Source organism: Pseudophryne corroboree, chromosome 1, assembly GCF_028390025.1.
Source record: "Pseudophryne corroboree isolate aPseCor3 chromosome 1, aPseCor3.hap2, whole genome shotgun sequence".
NCBI classification, from domain to species: domain Eukaryota; kingdom Metazoa; phylum Chordata; class Amphibia; order Anura; family Myobatrachidae; genus Pseudophryne; species Pseudophryne corroboree.
Window position 1 is genome coordinate 1103639231 of NC_086444.1, and position 22548 is coordinate 1103661778.

Below are 22548 nucleotides of genomic sequence, written 5' to 3' on the forward strand. Positions count from 1 at the left end.
CCCCCACAGTGCCAGATGTGTCCCCACGATGCTAGATATGCCCCCACAGTGCCAGATACACATATGCCCCCGCAGCACCAGATAAGCCCCCAAGGTGCCAGATATGCCTCCACAGTCATATAGTCATAGTCACCATCCACCTCCCAGCACACAACCCATAGTCCCCTACCAGTAAATAGCCATAGCCCCACCTCCCCAAGCAATAGCCGTAGTCCCCCAGCACATAGCCGTATTCTCCACCTCTCCCAACAGTCATACAGTAGTCCCCACCTCCCTCCCATCACATAACAATAGTTCCCTGCCAACATAGATAACCATAGTCCCCCTCCCTGCATATAGCCCCTCACCTCCCCAAGCAAATAGCCATAGTCTCCATCCCCCTCCCAGCACATAGCTGTAGTCTGTCCTTAGCACATAGTAGTAGTCTCCCCCACTCCCAGCACATACATAGTCTCCCCACACAGCACATAGCCCTAGTCCCCACCCCACAAAATCCCAGCAGATAGCCGTAGTGTCTGGCAATACCTGCTGTGCCGAGCTGCCTGGGATGGAGAGCGGAGGATCGCTCTGCAGGCAGGAAAAAACTGAAAAAAAAACCTACAGCCCCCAGCAGCCCTTGTAGTGTGTGTGAGAGCAAGATGTACTGTATGTGTGTGTGTGTGAGCAAGGTGCAAGGTGTAGTGTGTGTATTATATGCCTCAACACACTTTTAACTTACCTTTCCTGGCATGATGTGGCTAGTGGAGGAACCTCCAGAATGTTATCTTCCTGCATGCTTTCTAGTTCCACAGGCTTGTGGCAGAGTGGAGGAGGCTGGGCTGCTGGGGACATGGAGGTAAGGATAGCTGGGTCAGCCGAGGCCAGGCACACCGCTAGCGGCAGCTACTGCATACTTGCCTACTTTTGAAAAATAATTTCAGCAAGATTATAGATTGCACTCTAATGCGCCGCGCGGAACGCTGCTGAGGGGGAGTGTCACATTCCACCAAAGGGACGTGTTTATCGCCACCTATGGGCGTATTTACTATCGGAACACCATCGGGACAAACATCGGAAAGGCACCATTGAATGCTAAAAACACTACCATCAAAACAAAAACATAGATGGTTACGAAACATCAGTCATCAATGTCCATCCCTAAGAAGGAGGGGTGGTGAGGGGAGCCGCGTGCCGTGGGAATCCGGGGGTTGCGCTTCAGTTTGTGGGGCACTCTGACAAAATACGGGAGCCTCCCGTGGATAGGCAAGTCTGAGCTACTGATCTTGGTGGGTGCTCTGAGACTCTGGAGTCTGGCAGCATTTCCCCCCTGCAGCCCGCCCCCTTACAGTCAGCGCGGCTGCTGTTAGACGCTCAGCCCACGCTGTTACACAAACAGCAGAGCAGACACAGCCCAGCCGGAGTGCTCACCTGCTCCGGATCTGCTGCCGGCTGCCTCTCCCACCAGCTAACCTTGCGGACGGGTGTGCCCGCACCCACAGCGGAACTCACTTCTGCACAGCGGGTTACTCGCCAGTGCTGCCACTATGAAACACAACAGGGCAGCCAGTCGGGGGGTCAGCGCACAATGCGCCTTCATCACAAGTGCGCTGTGTGCAATGCCCACTTTGCACACACGTTGTTACGGCCCTGCCAAATCAGTACAGGTTTACGTTCAAATTGTGATGAAATTTGGTATAATAAATGCTGCCATGGGTGTTTGTGTTTACACCACAGGTGCGGAGAGCAGGTCCAACTGAACAGCAAGGGGACAAGGTCAATCCCTGTGTGTCAGTTGTGCGTTTTCTACTCCCTTCCCTTTGAGCGTTTCTGCTAGCGTTTTACCCCAGTGCCTTGCACTCAAAGGGGACAACCAGTTTGAAGGCCAAGAGTGCCACTGATGACCCTCCGCTGACAACCGTGGAGGCCCTCAACCACCAGGGGTGAGGGTTTCCCATTCCCCAGCAGAGATTTGTCGTGTTTGCTTCTTTTGCAGTACCTTTCCTCTACTGGGTGCCTCTGCCTTGAGTCCCAGGATCGTCAAGGAAGACGTCACCGGCAAACTGACGTGTACGTGATGAGTGAAGTAGACACCCGACACACCTGCAAGACAGCAGGCGCATGCACCACCCTCTTACATAGTACACACTCATGTTACACAGAGACTGCTACATACTCAGTTGGGGAAGGTGAAAGAAAACCTACACATATACTATAAAGTGTTGTAAAAAAAAAAAAAAAATATATATATATATATATATATATATATATTATTTACATCTGCTTCATTACGCATTGCAAATGCACTAATCCACTTGGGTTCTTATTGTCTGATCCGGCCATGAACTGTAAGATGCTTTCATTGTGCATTGTCTATTTGAGAATGCTCACTCAGGGGGTGATTCAGACCTGATCGCACGCAGGCGTTTTTTTGCACTGCAGCGAACAGGTAGTCGCCGCCTACAGGAGAGGGAGTAATCGCTGTGCGGGGGTACGAACGCTTGTGCAGGGAGCTGCACATTTGTGCAGTTTCTGCACAGCTCAGGACTTACTCAGCTGCTGCGATGATCCAGGACGGAGCTGGCGTCAGGAACCCTCCCTGGAAACGGCTGGGCACGCCTGCGTTTTCCTGGACACTCCCTGAAAACGATAGTTGACACTCCCAGACGGCCTCCTCCTGTCAATCTTCTTGCGTTCGCTGTTGCGAACGCTTTCTTCGTACAATCCGTCGCTGCCCCAAACGCATGCGCTGTTCAGACCCGATCTCACGGCTGCAAAAAAAGGCAGCGTGCAATCGGGTCTGAATGACCCCCTTAAACCTCTCCCAGGTATGACAGTGGGAGGCGGCTGTAAGACAGGGGGAGTGAGTTGCAGCTCGAGATTTGCATATAAATTACCCTGAATCAGTTGCAAACATTCAAATGGAACTACAATTGCATTTTGTATTTCCAGATGCAACTGACTCCGTCCCACAGCGTTTAACTGCATTCTGGGGGATGTCCATGCGATTGCTGAACACAAAGATTTTATCTCTGGTGAAAAATTGCAGCCAAATGCAGGATGAGGGGAATTATTTAAAAAAATCTGCTTCTCTCTTCTACTGTAGAGACCCATTTGGTATTAATCTGGATCTGCAGATCAGTTCAAACAGTGTCACATTACTATAGCTCCTACAGGATCTCTTTGAAAACATGGCAAGTGCATGCCAGAATAATTACAGCAAATGAAGCAGATGCACTAGGGGACTAGCATTCAGAACACCATAAAAACTACATTCATATGATAATATAATATTTTACAATTAAGAATATAGAGTTTTGTTCACATTCCAGTCATTACATTTGTATCACTAATTATTCATTTTATATTGCTGATTCTCTATGAATAAATTATACATCATAATACTTAGTCAATTAACAATAGGCAAACTAGGCCGGATGAATATATTCTGTTAGCAAAATGATTTCAAGGTCTTACAATCCCGTTACTCTGCAGAAGATGAAAATAAAAGTATATAAATGAATAAAAATAAACATTTTCCTTAGCACGCCTAGTTGCTGCACTGCAATGCAATCCATTACTGCCTCTGAATGAATCAGTAAATAGGAATTTCCCAGTAATTTCCTGCACTTATTTTTATTGCATTACACTAAAGGTGAGCAAGCACAAAGCCTGATCCATACTGGTAATAACATTATTCTGTAGAAACTAAAGGACATTATAATCAATGCACGGTAGTTAATAACTTAATATAGCTAAGAACCAAAAGGCGTTATCCCTGTGCATTTGCTCTGTGTTTCTGCAGGTAGGGGGCTGCGGTCAGTGGAGGCAGTGGTGGAAGGTCCGGAAGGCTGCAGAGATGGAAAGCCTTGTTGTGTCTGGCTGATGTCCTATTAGACAGCCAGGCGTCTATTTACTAATCCTTGGAGAAAGATAAAGTCAACAGAGATAAAGTACCAGCCAATCAGCCCCTGTCATTTTTCAAACACAGCCTGGAACATGGCAGTTGGGGACAGATTGGCTGCTAGTATATCTCCATCTACTTTATCTCCCTCCAATGCTTAGTAAATAGACCCCTATGTGCTCAGCCTTAGTGAATTGAGGGGCAGATGTATTAAGCCTGGAGAAGTGATAAAGCAGTGATAAGTGCAAGGTGATAACACACCAGCCAGTCAGCTCCTAACTGTCAATTTACATATTGGAGCTGATTGGCTGGTGTGTTATCACCTTGTACACTACTTATCACCGCTTTATAACTTCTCCAGGCTTAATACACCTGCCCATAAATGAGCAATAGACAGATAACATGGTGAACAGTGACTATACCATCACTAGGTGAATCTCACAAGGGGCACCCAAAATTCTGAGGGTCTTGTGGTGTGTGTTGCACTATTGTATTAGACTGTCTGGCTGAACTATATACCAGAGCTTCTTACTAGTCAGTGTCACTTCCTGGTTCATGTTGTGTGTTGTGTGATGTTATACAATAAGCGGTAAGGAAGCACACAGTATTGCTCCAGTCTGTGTGTGGTGTCTTCGTTTTGCAGGTTGATTTTGCATCTTTTCACACCGCTCATACTATACCACCCAACTGTCTCGCTTTCGGTGGGACAATCACGCTTTTTGGGGGTTGTCCCACCATCCCACCCATGGGTTGTCCCATAGGGTAAGGAGTGTTGTTGGTGGGTGCACTCTCACAGCGGTGAATAAATGACAAGTGCATGGTCATCTGGATGCATCCAAATAAAGTATCTCTCATGTGCACTTTTTACACCATCTAGTTCATTTATGTTCACAGATTATGGGACAGATGTACTAATCCTTGGAGAGTGGTAAAGTGGAGAGAGATAAAGTATCAACTAATCAGCTCCTTTCATTTTTCAAAAACAGCCTGTAACATGGCAGTTAGGATTTGATTGGCTGCCACTTTATCTCTCCTCCAAGAGTTAGCACAGCTGCCTCTTAATCTTTGTTGAACTTCATACAATGCAAGTTCAAGTTGCCATCCAAAACTGCCACTAAGGTCTTGCTCTCAGATGAGCCAATGTCCCCCAGAGCTATTTTTTTTCTGTGTTCCTGGAATGTTCACCTGACCTTCTCCTTGTGGAAAGGTTTAAATTGTCCAATAGAAGGAGTCTGAGATGTAAATCAGTAGTATATATACTTTGAGTGCTCAATCTCAAATGTCAACCCTAAAAACATCCGCTGTTCCTATAGGACCTGATTCAGAGGTGCGTGTAATGTCAGTGTTGGACTCAATGGACCATTTTTTGCCATTGACATGGTCTGCGGTTGTTTAGCGATATCGCATGCACAGAGTATTTATTTGCAAAGTGAGAAGTAGTCAGCATTTGGGGGAGGTAACGGAGGTGGCTAGTAAAGTGCAGGTGTGTTGAGACTGTTTTTGCAGCTTGAGAAGCCCCGGCGTCTTAGGAGAGCCGCTCAGTCTGAGACAGTATACCCTTATACTGTCTCAGACTGAGTGGCTCTCCTAAGACACCGGGTCAGATGGTGCGACCAATGCACATCCGATGTTCCCGCTTATGTACGTGAGCAGTGGATGTGAGACGACGGCAGTGGGCGTCTCTGTGTACAAGACAGCACCTGAGCCATTAGCATATCTTTGCGAATACCCTGAGAGCAAAATTGCTGCTGCGGGCCCCTCTAAATCAGGCCAATAACACCACAAGAAAATACAAAATAAAATTGGTGTATTGACCTGTTTGTCTCTATTGCAGTGTGTGTTAGTACAGTACATTGGGCACTGATTTATGTTTGGAAGAAAAGCAAAAAAAGCAAGTAACTTTGTGTCTGGAACAAACCATGTTGCCATGCAAGGCAAATACATTAATATTTTTTCTGTGCAGGGTAAATACTGGCTGCTTTTTAATGTAGCCCACACGTTAGCTTTATTTTTACACTGCAATTTAGATTTCGGTTTGAATACACCCCGCCCAAATTGAACTCTCTGCACATGTTACATCTGCCCCACCTGCAGTGCAGAATAGTTCTGTCCAGTTACTTGCTTTTTTGCTTTGCTTACAAACATGAATCAGGCCATTGTTTGAATGTACCCAGAAATGGGCATTTTGGTGAAGACTAGAATTTTCAAAATGCACCCCATTGAAAAAATAGAATGAAGCCAAGCAACTTCTTTTGAGGAGAAAAAACGCTGTATACCCACCTCTCCATCACAGAAAGCAGGGAACTCTCCCCTCAGTGAACTCTCTCATTTGAATAATATACTGTAATCCCATAAAACAAAAGGTTCCACAGACATTAATCAGTCACAAGATCAGAGAAGGACCAGCAATCGATTTTCCTTCTACTACAATAAAATATAGACTATATTTATTTACATATAACAAACCTGATGAAACAGAGTACAAACTAGAGATGAGCGGGTTCGGTTTCTCTGAATCCGAACCCGCACGAACTTCATGTTTTTTTTCACGGGTCCGAGCGACTCGGATCTTCCCGCCTTGCTCGGTTAACCCGAGCGCGCCCGAACGTCATCATGACGCTGTCGGATTCTCGCGAGGCTCGGATTCTATCGCGAGACTCGGATTCTATATAAGGAGCCGCGCGTCGCCGCCATTTTCACACGTGCATTGAGATTGATAGGGAGAGGACGTGGCTGGCGTCCTCTCCATTTAGATTAGAAGAGAGAGAGAGAGAGATTGACCTGATTTACTGGAGATTAGGAGTACTGTAGAACTGTGTAGAGAGTGCAGAGTTTACTAGTGACTGACCACAGTGACCACCAGACAGTGCAGTTTTATTTAATATATCCGTTCTCTGCCTGAAAAAAACGATACACAGTGACTCAGTCACATACCATATCTGTGTGCACTGCTCAGCCCAGTGTGCTGCATCATCTATGTATATATCTGACTGTGCTCAGCTCACACATCTTATAATTGTGGGGGAGACTGGGGAGCACTGCAGTGCCAGTTATAGGTTATAGCAGGAGCCAGGAGTACATACTATTATTAAAATTAAACAGTGCACACTTTTGCTGCAGGAGTGCCACTGCCAGTGTGACTGACCAGTGACCTGACCACACTGACCACCAGTATAGTTAGTAGTATAGTATACTATATTGTGATTGCCTGAAAAAGTTAAACACTCGTATCTGACTGTGCTCAGCTCACACATCTTATAATTGTGGGGGAGACTGGGGAGCACTGCAGTGCCAGTTATAGGTTATAGCAGGAGCCAGGAGTACATATTATTATTAAAATTAAACAGTGCACACTTTTGCTGCAGGAGTGCCACTGCCAGTGTGACTGACCAGTGACCTGACCACACTGACCACCAGTATAGTTAGTAGTATAGTATACTATATTGTGATTGCCTGAAAAAGTTAAACACTCGTCGTGTGACTTCACTTGTGTGGTGTTTTTTTTTTTATTCTATAAAAAACTAATTCTGCTGACAGACAGTGTCCAGCAGGTCCGTCATTATATAATATATACCTGTCCGGCTGCAGTAGTGATATATATATATATTTTTTATATCATTATTTATCATCCAGTCGCAGCAGACACAGTACGGTAGTTCATGGCTGTAGCTACCTCTGTGTCGGCACTGGGCAGTCCGTCCATAATTGTATACCACCTACCCGTGGTTTTTTTTTCTTTCTTCTTTATACATACATACTACTACTACTACATCTCTTTATCAACCAGTCTATATTAGCAGCAGACACAGTACAGTACGGTAGTCCACGGCTGTAGCTACCTCTGTGTCGGCACTGGGCAGTCCGTCCATAATTGTATACCACCTACCCGTGGTTTTTTTTTCTTTCTTCTTTATACATACATACTACTACTACTACATCTCTTTATCAACCAGTCTATATTAGCAGCAGACACAGTACAGTACGGTAGTCCACGGCTGTAGCTACCTCTGTGTCGGCACTGGGCAGTCCGTCCATAATTGTATACCACCTACCCGTGGTTTTTTTTTCTTTCTTCTTTATACATACATACTACTACTACTACATCTCTTTATCAACCAGTCTATATTAGCAGCAGACACAGTACAGTACGGTAGTCCACGGCTGTAGCTACCTCTGTGTCGGCACTGGGCAGTCCGTCCATAATTGTATACCACCTACCCGTGTTTTTTTTTCTTTCTTCTTTATACATACATACTACTACTACTACTTCTCTTTATCAACCAGTCTATATTAGCAGCAGACACAGTACAGTACGGTAGTCCACGGCTGTAGCTACCTCTGTGTCGGCACTGGGCAGTCCGTCCATAATTGTATACCACCTACCCGTGGTTTTTTTTTCTTTCTTCTTTATACATACATACTACTACTACTACATCTCTTTATCAACCAGTCTATATTAGCAGCAGACACAGTACAGTACGGTAGTCCACGGCTGTAGCTACCTCTGTGTTGGCACTGGGCAGTCCGTCCATAATTGTATACCACCTACCCGTGGTTTTTTTTTCTTTCTTCTTTATACATACATACTACTACTACTACATCTCTTTATCAACCAGTCTATATTAGCAGCAGACACAGTACAGTACGGTAGTCCATGGCTGTAGCTACCTCTGTGTCGGCACTGGGCAGTCCGTCCATAATTGTATACCACCTACCCGTGGTTTTTTTTTCTTTCTTCTTTATACATACATACTACTACTACTACATCTCTTTATCAACCAGTCTATATTAGCAGCAGACACAGTACAGTACGGTAGTCCACGGCTGTAGCTACCTCTGTGTCGGCACTGGGCAGTCCATCCATAATTGTATACTAGTATCCATCCATCTCCATTGTTTACCTGAGGTGCCTTTTAGTTGTGCCTTTTAAAATATGGAGAACAAAAATGTTGAGGTTCCAAAATTAGGGAAAGATCAAGATCCACTTCCACCTCGTGCTGAAGCTGCTGCCACTAGTCATGGCCGAGACGATGAAATGCCAGCAACGTCGTCTGCCAAGGCCGATGCCCAATGTCATAGTACAGAGCATGTCAAATCCAAAACACCAAATATCAGTAAAAAAAGGACTCCAAAACCTAAAATAAAATTGTCGGAGGAGAAGCGTAAACTTGCCAATATGCCATTTACCACACGGAGTGGCAAGGAATGGCTGAGGCCCTGGCCTATGTTCATGGCTAGTGGTTCAGCTTCACATGAGGATGGAGGCACTCAGCCTCTCGCTAGAAAAATGAAAAGACTCAAGCTGGCAAAAGCAGTAGCACCGCAAAGAACTGTGCGTTCTTCGAAATCCCAAATCCACAAGGAGAGTCCAATTGTGTCGGTTGCGATGCCTGACCTTCCCAACACTGGACGTGAAGAGCATGCGCCTTCCACCATTTGCACGCCCCCTGCAAGTGCTGGAAGGAGCACCCGCAGTCCAGTTCCTGATAGTCAGATTGAAGATGTCAGTGTTGAAGTACACCAGGATGAGGAGGATATGGGTGTTGCTGGCGCTGGGGAGGAAATTGACCAGGAGGATTCTGATGGTGAGGTGGTTTGTTTAAGTCAGGCACCCGGGGAGACACCTGTTGTCCGTGGGAGGAATAGGGCCGTTGACATGCCTGGTGAAAATACCAAAAAAATCAGCTCTTCGGTGTGGAAGTATTTCACTAGAAATGCGGACAACAGGTGTCAAGCCGTGTGTTCCCTTTGTCAAGCTGTAATAAGTAGGGGTAAGGACGTTAACCACCTCGGAACATCCTCCCTTATACGTCACCTGCAGCGCATTCATAATAAGTCAGTGACAAGTTCAAAAACTTGGGCCGACAGCGGAAGCAGTCCACTGACCAGTAAATCCCTTCCTCTTGTAACCAAGCTCACGCAAACCACCCCACCAACTCCCTCAGTGTCAATTTCCTCCTTCCCCAGGAATGCCAATAGTCCTGCAGGCCATGTCACTGGCAATTCTGACGAGTCCTCTCCTGCCTGGGATTCCTCCGATGCATCCTTGCGTGTAACGCCTACTGCTGCTGGCGCTGCTGTTGTTGCTGCTGGGAGTCGATGGTCATCCCAGAGGGGAAGTCGTAAGCCCACTTGTACTACTTCCAGTAAGCAATTGACTGTCCAACAGTCCTTTGCGAGGAAGATGAAATATCACAGCAGTCATCCTGTTGCAAAGCGGATAACTGAGTCCTTGACAACTATGTTGGTGTTAGACGTGCGTCCGGTATCCGCCGTTAGTTCACAGGGAACTAGACAATTTATTGAGGCAGTGTGCCCCCGTTACCAAATACCATCTAGGTTCCACTTCTGTAGGCAGGCGATACCGAGAATGTACACGGACGTCAGAAAAAGACTCACCAGTGTCCTAAAAAATGCAGTTGTACCCAATGTCCACTTAACCACGGACATGTGGACAAGTGGAGCAGGGCAGGGTCAGGACTATATGACTGTGACAGCCCACTGGGTAGATGATTGGACTCCCGCCGCAAGAACAGCAGCGGCGGCACCAGTAGCAGCATCTCGCAAACGCCAACTCTTTCCTAGGCAGGCTACGCTTTGTATCACCGCTTTCCAGAATACGCACACAGCTGAAAACCTCTTACGGCAACTGAGGAAGATCATCGCAGAATGGCTTACCCCAATTTGACTCTCCTGTGGATTTGTGGCATCGGACAACGCCAGCAATATTGTGTGTGCATTAAATATGGGCAAATTCCAGCACGTCCCATGTTTTGCACATACCTTGAATTTGGTGGTGCAGAATTTTTAAAAAAACGACAGGGGCGTGCAAGAGATGCTGTCGGTGGCCAGAAGAATTGCGGGACACTTTCGGCGTACAGGCACCACGTACAGAAGACTGGAGCACCACCAAAAACTACTGAACCTGCCCTGCCATCATCTGAAGCAAGAAGTGGTAACGAGGTGGAATTCAACCCTCTATATGCTTCAGAGGTTGGAGGAGCAGCAAAAGGCCATTCAAGCCTATACAATTGAGCACGATATAGGAGGTGGAATGCACCTGTCTCAAGTGCAGTGGAGAATGATTTCAACGTTGTGCAAGGTTCTGATGCCCTTTGAACTTGCCACACGTGAAGTCAGTTCAGACACTGCCAGCCTGAGTCAGGTCATTCCCCTCATCAGGCTTTTGCAGAAGAAGCTGGAGACATTGAAGGAGGAGCTAACACGGAGCGATTCCGCTAGGCATGTGGGACTTGTGGATGGAGCCCTTAATTCGCTTAACAAGGATTCACGGGTGGTCAATCTGTTGAAATCAGAGCACTACATTTTGGCCACCGTGCTCGATCCTAGATTTAAAACCTACCTTGGATCTCTCTTTCCGGCAGACACAAGTCTGCTGGGGTTGAAAGACCTGCTGGTGAGAAAATTGTCAAGTCAAGCGGAACGCGACCTGTCAACATCTCCTCCTTCACATTCTCCCGCAACTGGGGGTGCGAGGAAAAGGCTCAGAATTCCGAGCCCACCCGCTGGCGGTGATGCAGGGCAGTCTGGAGCGACTGCTGATGCTGACATCTGGTCCGGACTGAAGGACCTGACAACGATTACGGACATGTCGTCTACTGTCACTGCATATGATTCTCTCAACATTGAAAGAATGGTGGAGGATTATATGAGTGACCGCATCCAAGTAGGCACGTCACACAGTCCGTACTTATACTGGCAGGAAAAAGAGGCAATTTGGAGGCCCTTGCACAAACTGGCTTTATTCTACCTAAGTTGCCCTCCCACAAGTGTGTACTCCGAAAGAGTGTTTAGTGCCGCCGCTCACCTTGTCAGCAATCGGCGTACGAGGTTACATCCAGAAAATGTGGAGAAGATGATGTTCATTAAAATGAATTATAATCAATTCCTCCGCGGAGACATTGACCAGCAGCAATTGCCTCCACAAAGTACACAGGGAGCTGAGATGGTGGATTCCAGTGGGGACGAATTGATAATCTGTGAGGAGGGGGATGTACACGGTGATATATCGGAGGATGATGATGAGGTGGACATCTTGCCTCTGTAGAGCCAGTTTGTGCAAGGAGAGATTAATTGCTTCTTTTTTGGGGGGGGTCCAAACCAACCCGTCATATCAGTCACAGTCGTGTGGCAGACCCTGTCACTGAAATGATGGGTTGGTTAAAGTGTGCATGTCCTGTTTTGTTTATACAACATAAGGGTGGGTGGGAGGGCCCAAGGACAATTCCATCTTGCACCTCTTTTTTCTTTTATTTTTCTTTGCGTCATGTGCTGTTTGGGGAGTGTTTTTTGGAAGGGCCATCCTGCGTGACACTGCAGTGCCACTCCTAGATGGGCCCGGTGTTTGTGTCGGCCACTAGGGTCGCTAATCTTACTCACACAGCTACCTCATTGCGCCTCTTTTTTTCTTTGCGTCATGTGCTGTTTGGGGAGGGTTTTTTGGAAGGGACATCCTGCGTGACACTGCAGTGCCACTCCTAAATGGGCCCGGTGTTTGTGTCGGCCACTAGGGTCGCTAATCTTACTCACACAGCTACCTCATTGCGCCTCTTTTTTTCTTTGCGTCATGTGCTGTTTGGGGAGGGTTTTTTGGAAGGGCCATCCTGCGTGACACTGCAGTGCCACTCCTAGATGGGCCCGGTGTTTGTGTCGGCCACTAGGGTCGCTAATCTTACTCACACAGCTACCTCATTGCGCCTCTTTTTTTCTTTGCGTCATGTGCTGTTTGGGGAGGGTTTTTTGGAAGGGACATCCTGCGTGACACTGCAGTGCCACTCCTAGATGGGCCAGGTGTTTGTGTCGGCCACTAGGGTCGCTTAGCTTAGTCATCCAGCGACCTCGGTGCAAATTTTAGGACTAAAAATAATATTGTGAGGTGTGAGGTATTCAGAATAGACTGAAAATGAGTGGAAATTATGGTTTTTGAGGTTAATAATAATATGGGATCAAAATGACCCCCAAATTCTATGATTTAAGCTGTTTTTTAGGGTTTTTTGAAAAAAACACCCGAATCCAAAACACACCCGAATCCGACAAAAAAAATTCGGTGAGGTTTTGCCAAAACGCGGTCGAACCCAAAACACGGCCGCGGAACCGAACCCAAAACCAAAACACAAAACCCGAAAAATTTCAGGCGCTCATCTCTAGTACAAACAGCACTGACACTTGCAATCGGAAATTCCTTTTTAGGATTTCTATAGACCCCCGAGAATAATCCTTTCTACGTTAAGTCATGAGAGAAAAAAGTTGAACTCCTGGTACCTGTCCATCATACACGTCTTGGCTTCTACCATTGTCATCCCTCCTGCGGCTTATATCCAGATGTACTCTGTGGGAGCTGTGCTAGTGTTCAGGCTTTGAGGTGAGCAGTTACACAATATAAGTCTTTCAAAAGATTGAATTTCATGTTACTGTGCTCCCTCACTGTGTTATATTTCATCTAAGCTGTATATTTGCAATGTTCAGTAAACCAACAGAGCATGTAGTTTGGCCTGCTGTGATCATCTGTACATGTCCATTGGAGTGAATCATTGTGATGCTGTTAATGGAATCCAATGTAAAGACGAAAAATTATCTCAGTGTTTGAATATTTCCGGCTCTGAGAACAGCTGGAATAGGAGCAAATCCTGCCAACAAATCTCTTTTCTCTGGACTGTGCCTCTATTCCACATTAACACTTGTTACCAGCTTAGATATTTTGGTCTGTTAACATTGTGATATATTCATAGGTATATAGATGGCTGTGTAAGCAAGCATGAAGGATATGAGGAGATGCTACGCGTGGCATTTTCCATTATAATTGTGTGTTTCTGCCCTTTGTGTGGAAGAGTACGACTGGGGTCCCCAGCAGCACCACTGTGATAAATACACAGCTATGATTCAATAACTAGGGACTCCCAGGAAAAATGAAATTCAACAATGCTATAATTTGCATGCTCCTGGGGTTGGCTTTACATAATGTACAGCTTGTTTTTTTGCATGTAGCGAATATATTAAAACAAGGCATGAAAGTTCTAGAAAGTTTTTTTTAATAAGTTTTATTGATTAATTCTCAATTATTTAGAGAAAGTATTATGTGTGTACAGATTGACTGGCAGGGAGAGCAGGGCCATAGAGAGCTTGGCTGGGCCAGGGTAATATAGAGTGAGTGGCCTAATCACAGAGATGTGACCATACGCCTTTAAAACTATACATGAATAAAGTACTGTTCAGGCGCTATCAAGCTACGATGCGACCTGCACAGGGGCACTCTATGAGCCAATCAGCCAGGGCCAGAAATGGGCTGGGGTGGGGGGGTTGGGGCAAGTGATCATTGCAATCAGTACCCACCCCCTCCCCCACCTCCGCAGGCAAAAGAGACTACTGCAGCCCAGCAGACAGCAGCGTGGACATGGGCCCCTGTGTGGCCCCTCCAACAAGCCATGGCTCAGATAGATAGTTCCCGTTCTGTCTCTCTAGGCACCAATGAGGGGGAAAGGCGAGGTATAAATTGTGTTTTGGCCAAAAGAGAGGGCCTGTAGCTGGTACCTGGTCCCTGTAGACAACTTGCACTCATTAATAACTATCTAGGAAGTAATTGTACACTGTTCTACTACTGTAGAGGAGAGTAACGTCCGTATACGGGGTAATAAATACAAATGAAAAGGTTTCATGTTGCCTACTAAGCGGGATATGTGTGCTTGCTCATTTTAGTAAGTTTTACATTGCAAGGGACTAAGAAGACATCACTATTTCCTGATTATAGCGTGACCTCTCCTTTGCCCGGAGATACACGTTTAGCATTTTACAAGCTTCATTTCCTTCCAAGTGATACATAGGAGGTCAACTTAGCAGTGAAAGGACTTTGAAGAAGCACATTTCAACACGTCTCCTGAGTTACTGAGGACCATAAGATGTCCTTTACTATGGGGCAGTCTCTCAATGTATTATCGATAAACGAGCTTGGCCCGTGAATGCTTCACAATTATGCTTCATACCTCAGAGAACACATGTAATTGGAACATAAATTAGATTTCATTTGTATCCACGTCTGATAAGCAACAAGAATCCAGTCTCCGTGGGGAGAGCTGACACATATACACCCGCCATGCTCCTCCAAGACCTCTTTCTCTATTCCGGCTCTCGCCTTTACTGTCCAATCCATCATATTGATATTTATTCAAGGGTTTTTTTTTTTCTTTCTATAATCCTGTTAGGCTGTAAGATCTCTATTGGTATTGCTCTGAATTCCTTGCCTGCTTCACCTGTATTTACAGCCATCAGAATTGCACCCTATATATTTCCTGTTTTATAGCTGCTTTTGACAATGTCAGTGAAGTATACACATATTACAACAACACTAATAAACACTGCCTTAAAGCAGCAGCAGCAGCAGCAGCAGCAGCAGTGATACTGTAAGTAGAAAACCTTATGGGTGAGAGAGTGTAACAAAAATCAAAGATGCAGCGATTTAAAATACTTTTATTAAAATCACTTTTTATTAAGCGGATATTGAAACACATTGTGCTGATTTCAAAAATATATACTGTATTGCCATGCCAACAGGAAGTCTGGAAGGGAAGACAATGCTTCCAGAGGAATAAATGGCATACGTGCATAAATAGTATATATTAAGAGCGGATGGTGCAATGCTCTGTGCATAGGACATATTGGGATTATACTGATTGTTACAATGATGCACAGAGGGTCTAATTCAAGGTTGATTGCAAAACAACATTTTCCTGTAATGGGCAAAACCATGTGCACTGCAGGGAGGGGGTGGGGTGGGGGGGCTAATATGCCATTTATGACACGGAGTGACAAGGAACGGCTAAGGCCCTGGCCTATGTTCATGGCTAGTGGTTAGGCTTCACATGACGATAAATGCTCTCATCCTCCTGCTAGAAAAATGATAAGAGTTAAGCTGGCAAAAGCACAGCAAAGAACTGTGCGTTCTAAGTAGTGATGAGCGGGTTCGGTTTCCGAGAAACCGAACCCCCCCGAACTTCACCTTGTTTACACGGGTCCGAGGCAGGTTCGAACCTTCCCGCCTTGCTCGGCTAACCCGAGCACGCCCGAACGTCATCATCCCGCGGTCGGATTCTCGCGAGATTCAGATTCTATATAAGCAGCCGCGCGTCGCCGCCATTTTCACTCGTGCATTGGAGATGATAGGGAGAGGACGTGGCTGGCGTCCTCTCCGTTTATTGTAGAAGACAGTTGATTCTTGTTTGTTTTTTATTGCTTAATTGTGGGGAGGATTGGGGAGCAGCTGTTAGGAGGAGTACAGTGCAGAGTTTTGCTGATAAGTGACCACCAGTTTTTTTATCCGTTCTCTGCCTAAAAAAAAGCTCCATACCATATCTGTGCTCAGTGTGCTGCATGATATATCTGTGCTGAGTGCTCACACTGCTTAATTGTGGGGACTGGGGAGCAGCTATAGCAGGAGTACAGTGCAGAGTTTTGCTGACAGTGACCACCAGTATACGTTGTCTGCCTGAAAAACACTCCATATCTGTGCTCACAGTGTGCTGCTTTATTGTGGGGACTGGGGACCACCAGTATAATTAATATTATATAGGAGTAGTACAGTGCAGAGTGCACTGCTATACCTACCTCTGTGTCGTCACTCGTCATCCATTAAGTATACTATCCATCTACATTGTATACCTGTGGTGCATTTTAGACTAGTTTAGCAGTTTGCTGACAGTGTCCACCAGTATACTATATATAGCAGTACGGTAGGCCACTGCTGTACCTACCTCTGTGTCGTCACTCGTCATCCATTAAGTATACTATCCATCTACATTGTATACCTGTGGTGCATTTTTTTAGACTAGTTTAGCAGTTTGCTGATAGTGTCCACCAGTATACTATATATAGCAGTACGGTAGGCCACTGCTGTACCTACCTCTGTGTCGTCACTCGTCATCCATTAAGTATACTATCCATCTAAATTGTATACCTGGGGCGCATTTTTTTAGACTAGTTTAGCAGTTTGCTGACAGTGTCCACCAGTATACTATATATAGCAGTACGGTAGGCCACTGCTGTACCTACCTCTGTGTCGTCACTCGTCATCCATTAAGTATACTATCCATCTACATTGTATACCTGTGGTGCATTTTTTTAGACTAGTTTAGCAGTTTGCTGACAGTGTCCACCAGTATACTATATATAGCAGTATGGTAGGCCACTGCTGTACCTACCTCTGTGTCGTCACTCATCATCCATTAAGTATACTATCCATCTACATTGTATACCTGTGGTGCATTTTTTTAGACTAGTTTAGCAGTTTGCTGACAGTGTCCACCAGTATACTATATATAGCAGTACGGTAGGCCACTGCTGTACCTACCTCTGTGTCGTCACTCGTCATCCATTAAGTATACTATCCATCTACATTGTATACCTGTGGTGCATTTTTTTAAGACTAGTTTAGCAGTTTGCTGACAGTGTCCACCAGTATACTATATATAGCAATACGGTAGGCCACTGCTGTACCTACCTCTGTGTCGTCACTCGTCATCCATTAAGTATACTATCCATCTACATTGTATACCTGTGGTGCATTTTTTTAGACTAGTTTAGCAGTTTGCTGACAGTGTCCACCAGTATACTATATATAGTAGTACGGTAGGCCACTGCTGTACCTACCTCTGTGTCATCACTCGTCATCTATTAAGTATACTACCAATCTACATTGTATACCTGTGTTGCATTTTTTTAGACTAGTTTAGCAGTTTGCTGACAGTGTCCACCAGTATACTATATATAGCAGTACGGTAGGCCACTGCTGTACCAACCTCTGTGTCGTCACTCGTCATCCATTAAGTATACTATCCATCTACATTGTATACCTGTGGTGCATTTTTTTAGACTAGTTTAGCAGTTTGCTGACAGTGTCCACCAGTATACTATATATAGCAGTACGGTAGGCCACTGCTGTACCTACCTCTGTGTCATCACTCATCATCCATTAAGTATACTATCCATCTACATTCTATACCTGTGGTGCATTTTAGTTGTGCGCAGTATATATAGTAGTAGGCCATTGCTATTGATACTGGCATATAATTCCACACATTAAAATATGGAGAACAAAAATGTGGAGGTTAAAAAAATAGGGAAAGATCAAGATCCACTTCCACCTCGTGCTGAAGCTGCTGCCACTAGTCATGGCCGAGACGATGAAATGCCATCAACGTCGTCTGCCAAGGACGATGCCCAATGTCATAGTAGAGAGCATGTAAAATCCAAAACACAAAAGTTCAGTAAAATGACCCAAAAATCAAAATTAAAAGCGTCTGAGGAGAAGCGTAAACTTGCCAATATGCCATTTACGACACGGAGTGGCAAGGAACGGCTGAGGCCCTGGCCTATGTTCATGGCTAGTGGTTCAGCTTCAAATGAGGATGGAAGCACTCATCCTCTCGCTAGAAAAAAGAAAAGACTTAAGCTGGCAAAAGCACAGCAAAGAACTGTGCGTTTTTCGAAATCACAAATCCCCAAGGAGAGTCCAATTGTGTCGGTTGCGATGCCTGACCTTCCCAACACTGGACGGGAAGAGCTTGCGCCTTCCACCATTTGCACGCCCCCTGCAAGTGCTGGAAGGAGCACCCGCAGTCCAGTTCCTGATAGTCAAATTGAAGATGTCAGTGTTGAAGTACACCAGGATGAGGATATGGGTGTTGCTGGCGCTGGGGAGGAAATTGACAAGGAGGATTCTGATGGTGAGGTGGTTTGTTTAAGTGAGGCACCCGGGGAGACACCTGTTGTCCGTGGGAGGAATATGGCCATTGACATGCCTGGTCAAAATACAAAAAAAATCAGCTCTTCGGTGTGGAATTATTTTAACATAAATGCGGACAACAGGTGTCAAGCTGTGTGTTGCCTTTGTCAAGCTGTAATAAGTAGGGGTAAGGATGTTAACCACCTCGGAACATCCTCCCTTATACGTCACCTGCAGCGCATTCATCATAAGTCAGTGACAAGTTCAAAAACTTTGGGTGACAGCAGAAGCAGTCCACTGACCACTAAATCCCTTCCTCTTGTAACCAAGCTCCTGCAAACCACACCACCAACTCCCTCAGTGTCAATTTCCTCCTTACCCAGGAAAGCCAATAGTCCTGCAGGCCATGTCACTGTCAAGTCTGACGAGTCCTTTCCTGCCTGGGATTCCTCCGATACATCCTTGAGTGTAACGCCTACTGCTGCTGGCGCTGCTGTTGTTGCTGCTGGGAGTCGATCGTCATCCCAGAGGGGAAGTCGGAAGACCACTTGTACTACTTCCAGTAAGCAATTGACTGTCCAACAGTCCTTTGCGAGGAAGATGAAATATCACAGCAGTCATCCTGCTGCAAAGCGGATAACTGAGGCCTTGGCAGCCTGGGCGGTGAGAAACGTGGTTCCGGTATCCATCGTTAATTCAGAGCCAACTATAGACTTGATTGAGGTACTGTGTCCCCGATACCAAATACCATCTAGGTTCCATTTCTCTAGGCAGGCGATACCGAAAATGTAGTTGTACCCAATGTCCACTTAACCACGGACATGTGGACAAGTGGAGCAGGGCAGACTCAGGACTATATGACTGTGACAGCCCACTGGGTAGATGTATTGCCTCCCGCAGCAAGAACAGCAGCGGCGGCACCAGTAGCAGCATCTCGCAAACGCCAACTCGTTCCTAGGCAGGCTATGCTTTGTATCACTGCTTTCCAGAATAGGCACTCAGCTGAAAACCTCTTACGGCAACTGAGGAAGATCATCGCAGAATGGCTTACCCCAATTGGACTCTCCTGGGGATTTGTGACATCGGACAACGCCAGCAATATTGTGCGTGCATTACATCTGGGCAAATTCCATCACGTCCCATGTTTTACACATACCTTGAATTTGGTGGTGCAGAATTATTTAAAAAATGACAGGGGTGTGCAAGAGATGCTGTCGGTGGCCCGAAGAATTGCGGGCCACTTTCGGCATTCATGCACCGCGTACAGAAGACTGGAGCACCACCAAACATTCCTGAACCTGCCCTGCCATCATCTGAAGCAAGAGGTGGTAACGAGGTGGAATTCAACCCTCTATATGCTTCAGAGGATGGAGGAGCAGCAAAAGACCATTCAAGCCTATACATCTGCCCACGATATAGGCAAAGGAGGTGGAATGCACCTGACTCAAGCGCAGTGGAGAATGATTTTAACGTTGTGCAAGGTTCTGCAACCCTTTGAACTTGCCACACGTGAAGTCAGTTCAGACACTGCCAGCCTGAGTCAGGTCATTCCCCTCATCAGGCTTTTGCAGAAGAAGCTGGAGACATTGAAGGAGGAGCTAAAACAGAGCGATTCCGCTAGGCATGTGGGACTTGTGGATGGAGCCCTTAATTCGCTTAACCAGGATTCACGGGTGGTCAATCTGTTGAAATCAGAGCACTACATTTTGGCCACCGTGCTCGATCCTAGATTTAAAATTTACGTTGTATCTCTCTTTCCGGCAGACACAAGTCTGCAGAGGTTCAAAGACCTGCTGGTGAGAAAATTGTCAAGTCAAGCGGAATGTGACCCGTCACCATCTCCTCCTTCACATTCTCCCGCAACTGGGGGTGCGAGGAAAAGGCTAAGAATTCCGAGCCCACCCGCTGGCGGTGATGCAGGGCAGTCTGGAGCGAGTGCTGACATCTGGTCCGGACTGAAGGATCTGGCAACGATTACTGACATGTCGTCTACTGTCACTGCATATGATTCTCTCACCACTGAAAGAATGGTGGAGGATTATATGAGTGACCGCATCCAAGTAGGCACGTCAGACAGTCCGTACGTATACTGGCAGGAAAAAGAGGCAATTTGGAGGCCCTTGCAGAAACTGGCTTTATTCTACCTAAGTTGCCCTCCCTCCAGTGTGTACTCCGAAAGAGTGTTTAGTGCAGCCTCTCACCTTGTCAGCAATCGGCGTACGAGGTTACTTCCAGAAAATGTGGAGAAGATGATGTTCATTAAAATGAATTATAATCAATTCCTCCGTGGAGACATTCACCAGCAGCAATTGCCTCCAGAAAGTACACGGGGACCTGAGATGGTGGATTCCAGTGGGGACGAATTAATAATCTGTGAGGAGGGGGATGTACACAGTAAACGGGTGAGGAATCGGAGGATGATGATGAGGTGGACATCTTGCCTCTGTAGAGCCAGTTTGTGCAAGGAGAGATTGATTGCTTCTTTTTTGGTGGGGGCCCAAACCAACCAGTCATTTCAGTCACAGTCGTGTGGCAGACCCTGTCACTGAAATGATGGGTTCGTTAAAGTGTGCATGTCCTGTTTATACAACATAAGGGTGGGTGGGAGGGCCCAAGGACAATTCCATCTTGCACCTCTTTTTTCTTTCATTTTTCTTTTCATCATGTGCTGTTTGGGGACAATTTTTTTGAAGGGCCATCCTGCCTGACACTGCAGTGCCACTCCTAGATGGGCCAGGTGTTTGTGTCGGCCACTTGTGTCGCTTAGCTTAGTCACACAGCGACCTTGGTGCGCCTCTTTTTTTCTTTGCATCATGTGCTGTTTGGGGAGTATTTTTTTGAAGGGCCATCCTGTCTGACACTGCAGTGCCACTCCTAGATGGGCCAGGTGTTTGTGTCGGCCACTTGTGTCGCTTAGCTTAGCCATCCAGCGACCTCGGTGCAAATTTTAGGACTAAAAATAATATTGTGAGGTGTGAGGTGTTCAGAATAGACTGAAAATGAGTGGAAATTATGGTTATTGAGGTTAATAATACTATGGGATCAAAATGACCCCCAAATTCTATGATTTAAGCTGTTTTTTAGGGTTTTGTGAAAAAAAACACCCGAATCCAAAACACACCCGAATCTGACAAAAAATTTTCAGTGAGGTTTTGCCAAAACGCGTCCGAATCCAAAACACTGCAGCGGAACCGAACCCAAAACCAAAACACAAAACCCGAAAATTTCCGGGGCACATCACTAGTTCTAAGATGGTATCACAAATCCCCAAGGGGAGTCCAAGTGTGTCGGTGGTTGCGATGCCTGACCTTCCCAACACTGTTCGGGAAGAGGTGGCTCCTTCCACCATTTGCACTCCCTCTGCAAGTGCTGGAAGGAGCACCTACAGTCCAGTTTCTGATATTCAAATTGAAGATGTCACTGTTGCAGTACCCTACAATGAGGATATGGGTGTTGCTGGCTCTGAGGAGGAAGTTGATGAGGAGGATTCTGATGGTGATGTGGTTTGTTTAAATCAGGCACCAGGGGAGACAGTTGTTGTCCGTGGGATGAATAGGCCCATTCTCATACATGGGCAAATTACCAAAAAAAAGACACGAATCCGGACAACAGATGTCAAGCCGTCTGTTGCCTTTGTCAATCTGTAATAAGTAGGGGTAAGGACGTTAAGCACCTAGGAACATCCTCCCTGATACGTCATCTGCAGCACATTTATCAGATGTCATTGTCACGTTAAGAAACTTTAGGTAAGAGTGTAAGCAGTCCACTGACACCTAAATCTCTTCTTCCTCTTGTACCCAAGATCCTGCAAGCCACACCACCAACTCCCTCAACGTCAATTTCCTCCTCAGTCAGGAACGTCAGCCGGAGCAACACCCCCTACAAATATCTCTTTCACTGTTGACAACACAATCATCTCCCCCATTCCCCAACTCCG